General features: G+C 35.3%; 1 pseudogene; it reads right to left on the reverse strand.

Moving 5' to 3' along the window:
* Nucleotides 1–1,340: 1,340 nt before the first annotated feature.
* Nucleotides 1,341–2,285, reverse strand: LOC107158996 (annotated as a pseudogene).
* Between the last annotated feature and the right edge of the window lie 4,923 nt (nucleotides 2,286–7,208).

Genomic DNA, 7,208 nt, shown 5'->3' on the forward strand with positions numbered 1-7,208 from the left:
CAGTCTTGGTGTCCCCCCCCAAAGGTTTATAGAAATGAAAACCATTCTGATGAGTTAAATACCTTTCATTTTTTTGACATAAATTTCAGAAAGTATAAAATTGAACTATCTTTCACTTATATATAACAGTATTGAGTTGTCAACTCAAAAGGAAGTGTTGATCTCAAATTGAAAACATTAATTGTAACTCCTGACACATTAATACCTTCTCTTTAGAATTGTGTAATCTCTTTTCTTAGAAAAACACCTGATAAAGTTTGTCTAAATAAATATTTTTTTTTATTATTTACATCATATGTTTGGTGTAGTGCTTTGACCCGCACAGCATCAACATGGAATTCTCAAGGAGGGGCAATGAATAAAAACACAGAGGCCAAGAAGACACAGAGATATTTTCACTAAAAGCTGGGGCCTGGTGGGAAATTGCACTCTGATGAAGGAGCAGTACCTAAGAACTAGCTCTGCAAATTTGTTTTATGGAGTCTTGTAGAAGTTCTGTGTTTGGGATTGAGGTCAAACTTCATGATTGTAACATGTTTTCTAAATAGGAAGTTTCTGTACAAAGACACAGAATGCACAGTAATGTCCTAGGGGGAAGGGGGCTCTGTGTTTGTACTAACCTGGACCTTATCTCAGTTAGCTGGCACTCACAGTTAGATGAATGCGAGTTAGAATGTAGTCATGCTAATGGGTAATATGTGACCTTTTGGGGTTTTTTATGTTTATTTTTTAGTTGTAGTGGACACAATAGCTTTATTTCACTTACTTATTTTATGTGGTGCTGAGAATCGAACCCAGGGTCTCGCATGTGTGAGGTGAGCCCTCTACCGCTGGGCCAGAACCCCAGCCCCTTTTGGGGGGTTAATAAATGCAGCAGCAGAGAGGAGCAGCCACTTCTTTTGTCTGCCACCTTTGTCTGCCTGCTTGTACACCATGTGTGTGATTCTGTCCTTTGTTTACCTCTCCACAGGTTTTCTCCACAGATATTCTTTACAGGGTCTCATAATAGTAAGCTAAACTATAGGGACATTGTCAATTGTTCAAGGCTTGTGAGTTGTCAGAGGCTTCTTTGTGCACTAAGAAGATACGGAGCTGGAAACTTTTTTTTTTTTTTGCAGTTATCCCACTGTTGCATGGTATTAAGAACATTCTGTGATTATCCTGTGGTACCAAGGAGACCCATTGTCCTGAGACATCAGATAACTTTTAGAACTAGAGCACAGAGTCAAGGTTGATCATGTCTTTACCTTTGGCACAGAATGTTTCTCAAGCTTGGCTTTTGCCTACACCTCAGGATTAGCAGATGACCTGGGGCTCATTTGCTCTCCAAAGTACTATATTTATTTTCCCTTAAAAACCACCACCAATCTCTTCCACATTTTTCTCATGGCATTTTTCACTTCCTTGTTTCTTAAAGTATAAACTAAAGGATTGAGCAAGGGAGTTAGGATGGTGTAAACTATTTCTACTTCTTTGTCAAAGGGAAAGGAAGATGAAGGTCGTGCATATATAAAGATGCATGGGACAAATAACAAAACCACAACTGCAATGTGAGATCCACAGGTGGACAGAGCTTTCCTCCGCCCCTCAGTACTGTGTGTTCTCAGGAAGAACAAGATGATACCATAGGAGACAAGCAACAAGGAGAAGTTGATGATGCAGATTAATCCACTGTTGGCAAACACCAAAAGGTTAAAGACATGAGTGTCAGTGCATGCCAGCTTCAATAGTGGGTACAAGTTACACATGAAATGATCGATGACATTAGGCCCACAAAAGGGCAAATTGAAGGTAAAGAGAATCTGTATTATGGAATGCAAGAAGCCCCCTGTCCAGGTCACCCCCACCAAAATGCAACAGAGCCTCCAGTTCATGATGGCAGAGTAGTGCAAGGGCTTGCAAATGGCCACATAGCGGTCATAGGCCATGGCCGTGAGTGTAATCATCTCTGCCCCACCAAAGAAGTGTCCAGCAAAGAGTTGAATCCTGCATCCTTTAAAAGAGATGGTTTTCTGCTTTTACAGGGAGTCTGCGATCATTTCTGGTGTGATGGCAGAGGAGAAACCTGCATCCTGCAAGGACAGGACTGCCAAGAAAAAGTACATGGGGGAGCCCAGCAGTGCAGGGCTACAGAAGATGGTCACTACAATCAGCATGTTGCCTGCCATAGTCACAATGTAGACCAACAAAAACACAACAAATACTATTCTCTCAATAGTAGGATTCTATGAAAGCCCCACGAAGACAAATTCAGTTATGAAGCTTTGGTTTTGCATGGTTTCTAAGGAAAGGGTGAAATTACAACATTGTTCATGTAAATCTGAAAATGTGATGAAAAAAATTGCTGCAGATCCGTTCATAACATAATAATTACCTAGAAGTTGAGGGCTTGTTATTTTGAGGGCTGCTTATTGAGGTATTATCTTTTAAATCACAAAAATAGATATGTTTGAAGGTAGTAGTCAGAGATCTAAAAACATAAAGACTGGGATGAATTAGTGAATACTTCAAAATGCCAGAGGTTTAATAAGGGGAAAGCAAAGCATCCACAGTTGCTAAAGAAGAGTAGTTTATATAAAAAGTGCCATCTCAATCATTTAATAGTAACTTTCTGGGTGAATTAGTGATAGCCATTCTGAAACTGAACCCAAGCTATGAGAGAAGAGGACTATGATTTCCTAACTCTGCTTGTCCTGGTCATACAACAGTGGTTACTACCAGGTCATCCATTATCTGGAAACAGTCTCATCTATAAAAGGAAGGAGAAAAACATGAACTTTCAGTGGGCCTCAGAAATAATAACTTATTCACCAAAAATATTTCTTTAAAAATCTAAAGTGAATTGGCTTTTAAAAATTAATTTCTTCTTCTTCTTCTTTTTTTTTCATAAAAGGAGGACTCATGGGAAAATGTCCAGCTGCATAATACACATAACAAGTTAATCATGCATAATCCTGAGTGTCCTCCTGATCCCTAAGTGATGTATTCAAGGCCATCCACAGCTGAGGGATCACTGTCTAGAAGCCAGTCTTTGTTAGATGTTATCATACCAATTTTAGTAATGGGAAATGCGAGATTAACAAACTTATGTTAAAGCAAACGAAAGATGCTCGATATGGCATGTCACACAGCACCTCTGTCCCCACACATAAGTCCTTTCCCTTGAATCAACAGAAAAGGAATGGGGATTTTTCTTTTCCAGTAAGAATTTCAGTACAGGCTAACTTCCAGAGTTTCTCTTCAATTGTCAACCTTGAAGCCTCTGATTCTTTTTTGATGTTTGAATGAGGCATCTAAATGAAGGAAACCCAACAAATAATGTGAAATGAGAATGGATGACAAATCCCCTAAACATGCAAACCAGCAACAACCACATAGGTAAGAAAGAGAACATGTCAGCTGTCAGCCACAGTCTAGAGGCTTAGTTAATCATTTGCCAGTGCTTACTACAACAAGACCCACTCTGATCAGGTATATCTCAAGATAAAGGTTTCAAATTGATGAGGCTTTCTTGTCAGGCAGAGATGTTCATTTATTGTTTACCTACTCATCTTCCAGGATAATCATGAGGTCAAATTCAAAAGTGTGGAAATGTTGCTTATGATGACAAGACCTTACCAATTTCACTTAATATGTGCTCACTTGAAGAAGCCAGCTACCTTGTTTGCAGAAAACTCCTCCAAAAAGCATTCAGATAATTGCTTCAACTCTTGAATCAGAATTCACAGACAGATTTTCATAGAATGATATGTCCTCACCTGTACATATAACTGAGATATATCAGTGAAATAGCATGTGTGTCTATATAAATTTTTCCATGTATATATGTACATATATATGCATATACACCCATATATATAATTTATTGTTTTTTTTCTACTAATACATAATAGTAAATTTCATTTTGATATAATTATACAAGCATGGAATATGTCTTGTACTAATTAGAACTCCATTGTTATGGGTGTATATGATGGTGGGGTTTATTATGATGTATGCATACAAGAATACAGGAAAATTGATTCTGATTCATTCCTTTGTGTGTATGTGTGTATGTATGTGTATGTGTGTGTCTATAAATGAGGATGCATTGAACACTCAATGAATGATGAGTTTTATGTAAGACTAAATAACAAACAGTTTCATGATTCTGATTGAGTAAGAAATAATTTAAATTTTTTATAATTAACTAATATATTTCTGGAAATTAATATTTATTTGTTCACTTACCTTAAAATAATCATTTCCAATTTATTCACTGTTTATTCTGTTGAACATCTGTACTTTGAATCCATAGCCTTTTACAACAAAACAGTAATATTAAAGAAACTCTGAAAGCTCATTGAATCAGTTGGAAACCACTGATTACAGAATGAAGAATAAATTACAGCAGCATTCATCATAGCCTAGGACCAAAGCAAGACAGACAAACAAAGGAAATGAGTGAGAACATCAACACAATATTTGTGTAGACCTGGGTTCAAATCCTGTCCCTCTATTTATTCTATGACAAATATTGTATTACTTAAAATTCTTAAAATTCTGTAAGCCTTAATCTTTTGCTTATGGTTTAGTAAGAAAGTCTATCAATAAATTTCTTTTGGATATCAGATGGTTTATAAAAATAAAAATGCCAGTCATCATTAGAAATGAATAAATAATATTTTTAAATGCACTACCCTTTTGAATCTCCCTAGTAGCCCCTGAATATGTTATTGTGGACTCTGATGCACCTGTGTCTGTGCCTTCTTCAGATTGCTTCACTGTGGAAAAAAAAAAGAACAAAAAAACCACAAATGGAGTGGGAAGTTGAAGATAGGGTCCTAAATTAATCTAATAATTACACAAATCTATCTCTCCACTTCCTTTTCTGGGTGGTCTAAAAGCAATATGATTGCATAATTAAAATGTTGTTGGATATAAACAATATCAAACCCTTCTTTTCCTGATGACAGTAATTCCAAATGTCAGTATTAAAACTGACAAAGGAGACTATGTTGTGTCCCTGGATTATGAGAACAACATTTAGAATTTTAAAACTTTAACTCATGTTATCTTAAATAAGATTTATTGTCATGGATTGAATCCTAGAATATCAAAGGGAAAATAGTATCGAAAGTAGTGAAATATGATTAAAATCTGGTGTTTACTTAGAATAATGTATCTATGTTCATTTTATACATTGACAAATGTACCCATAATAATGTCTGGTACTCATATTAAGGGAAATTGACTATTCTACATGTATTTTCTGTATTTATGCCACTTTTTAGTTAATCTAAAATTACTCCAAATAAACACTTAAACAGAAAGAAAAATATTGATGAATTTCTGCTACCAGAAATCTATAATTCTAGCCTCATTGTGTGATACTGATGGACCAATAAACATAGCCCTATGCTGTGCTTCAGGCTACCTGACCATAGGGTCAAACAGAAAGCAGTATTTTATGCTGTGCACAGTGGAGTTAAAATAGAGTAGAAGAAATTCCGAGGCCACTGTTTATAAGGAGCAGATACAGACACAAAGTGGAGTTAAAGTTTGCATCACAAGAATGTCTTTTGAAGTCAGGCTATTTTTTAAAGTTCTATCCCTACTAAAATTGTTATAAAACTACTTCATTCATACTATCCTTTAAAAAACATATTTGTAGATATTTCCAGAACCACAAAGTGTCTGTATCCTTTCTACTAATTACTCAAACTCTAAATATTGAAATGACATGATTCATTTTATAATGAAAAATGTTGCAGTATCACATGAAACAGAAACATATCTAAAATACTCAGTAATCAAGAGAACTATTTAATATCATATGATGTAATGAATAGAACAATAATTAATGATATGAGCAAATAATGAAACATTTTGTAACATATCGTGTTAGAAACAGAAAATAATTACTAATAATCCCTGCCATTTATATTGATATTTGAAATATAGTTTTACCATCCAGAAGAGAAAATTTTAAAATGATTGAGATTTTAATTTGCAACAAATACCTGATTACTATTGTAAGAACATTTATAATTGAAAATAATTAACAAACACAGAACAAGTCTCTGCATCATGAGAACAGTTAAGAAATAGGATGTGAGAATTGAGGAACAGTCAATTGAAAAGGTGAAAACAACACATTACTATAATAGAAAATCTTAAGCTAAAATTGTAACCTATTATAAGCATTCATCTCCTCCCTTTATGCATTTACTGATATCAGTTTTAAATTCACATTCTCCTATAAGTAGAAGTTTAATGTGTCTATATTTACCCTAGAACATTCTGTGGTCTTCCCTTTCTCAGTAACCATATCCTCAAATATGTAGAGCTGCATCTGAGATTGTTCAGACCCAAAACAGCACGAACTGTGGGCCCTGGGCCATGTCCTGGGGTGGTGACTTGGAGAAATTTGCTTACCTTGGTACAACTATGCATACTTTCCACCGCTTTCTTCACACTAATTTTATCAGTACAAATAATTTTAGTACCATTGTGAAATAAACATAATTTCTTCATTAACATTCAACATATACAACATAACATTCCACACTAAAAGAGACATTAGAAGTGAGCCTGTCAAAAAAGATAGTGTTTTGATATTATATCTTAAGCAGTAACTTTCAGATGCATTTATGTGTACATATATGGGTATATCTCTCACATTTGCATACATTGTTTCTAAATATTGTTATTACAAATTAAAACAATAAGATTCTATTTCTATTAACTTCCCTATAATTTCTTTAAATCAACCATATTTTTGATTCAGGACTTTTATCATCAGAAATAATCTAAATTTCAGATAATTTTTTGAATGTCAATACTGCAATGATGCTTTTCTTAAATGTCTGATGTTATACATGTAAGCCTTATATTTCTTAAAAATATCTACATATATATATACATATATACATATATACACATATATCAATACACTCATATAATATGCATCTAGAATTTTAGAAAAAAAACCTCTTTGTTTCCACTGGTGCACTTCCAGATGAATACCTGAGCCTACTTTTCTGTTGTCTCAATGGTTTAGCTAATTTCATGGTAAAACAAAGCCACAAGAGCAAGTACTAGAGAACAGGCGCAGCGGCCTGCTGAGAGGCAGAGCCGCCCCCTTCCCCCGCGCCGGCAAGGTAGATGGAACTGTGACCACCCACAGAACAGGCCCAGCGGCCTACTGAGGAGCAGAGCCTCCCCCC

This window comes from Marmota marmota, unplaced genomic scaffold, assembly GCF_001458135.2.
Source record: "Marmota marmota marmota unplaced genomic scaffold, marMar, whole genome shotgun sequence".
Lineage (NCBI taxonomy): Eukaryota > Metazoa > Chordata > Mammalia > Rodentia > Sciuridae > Marmota > Marmota marmota.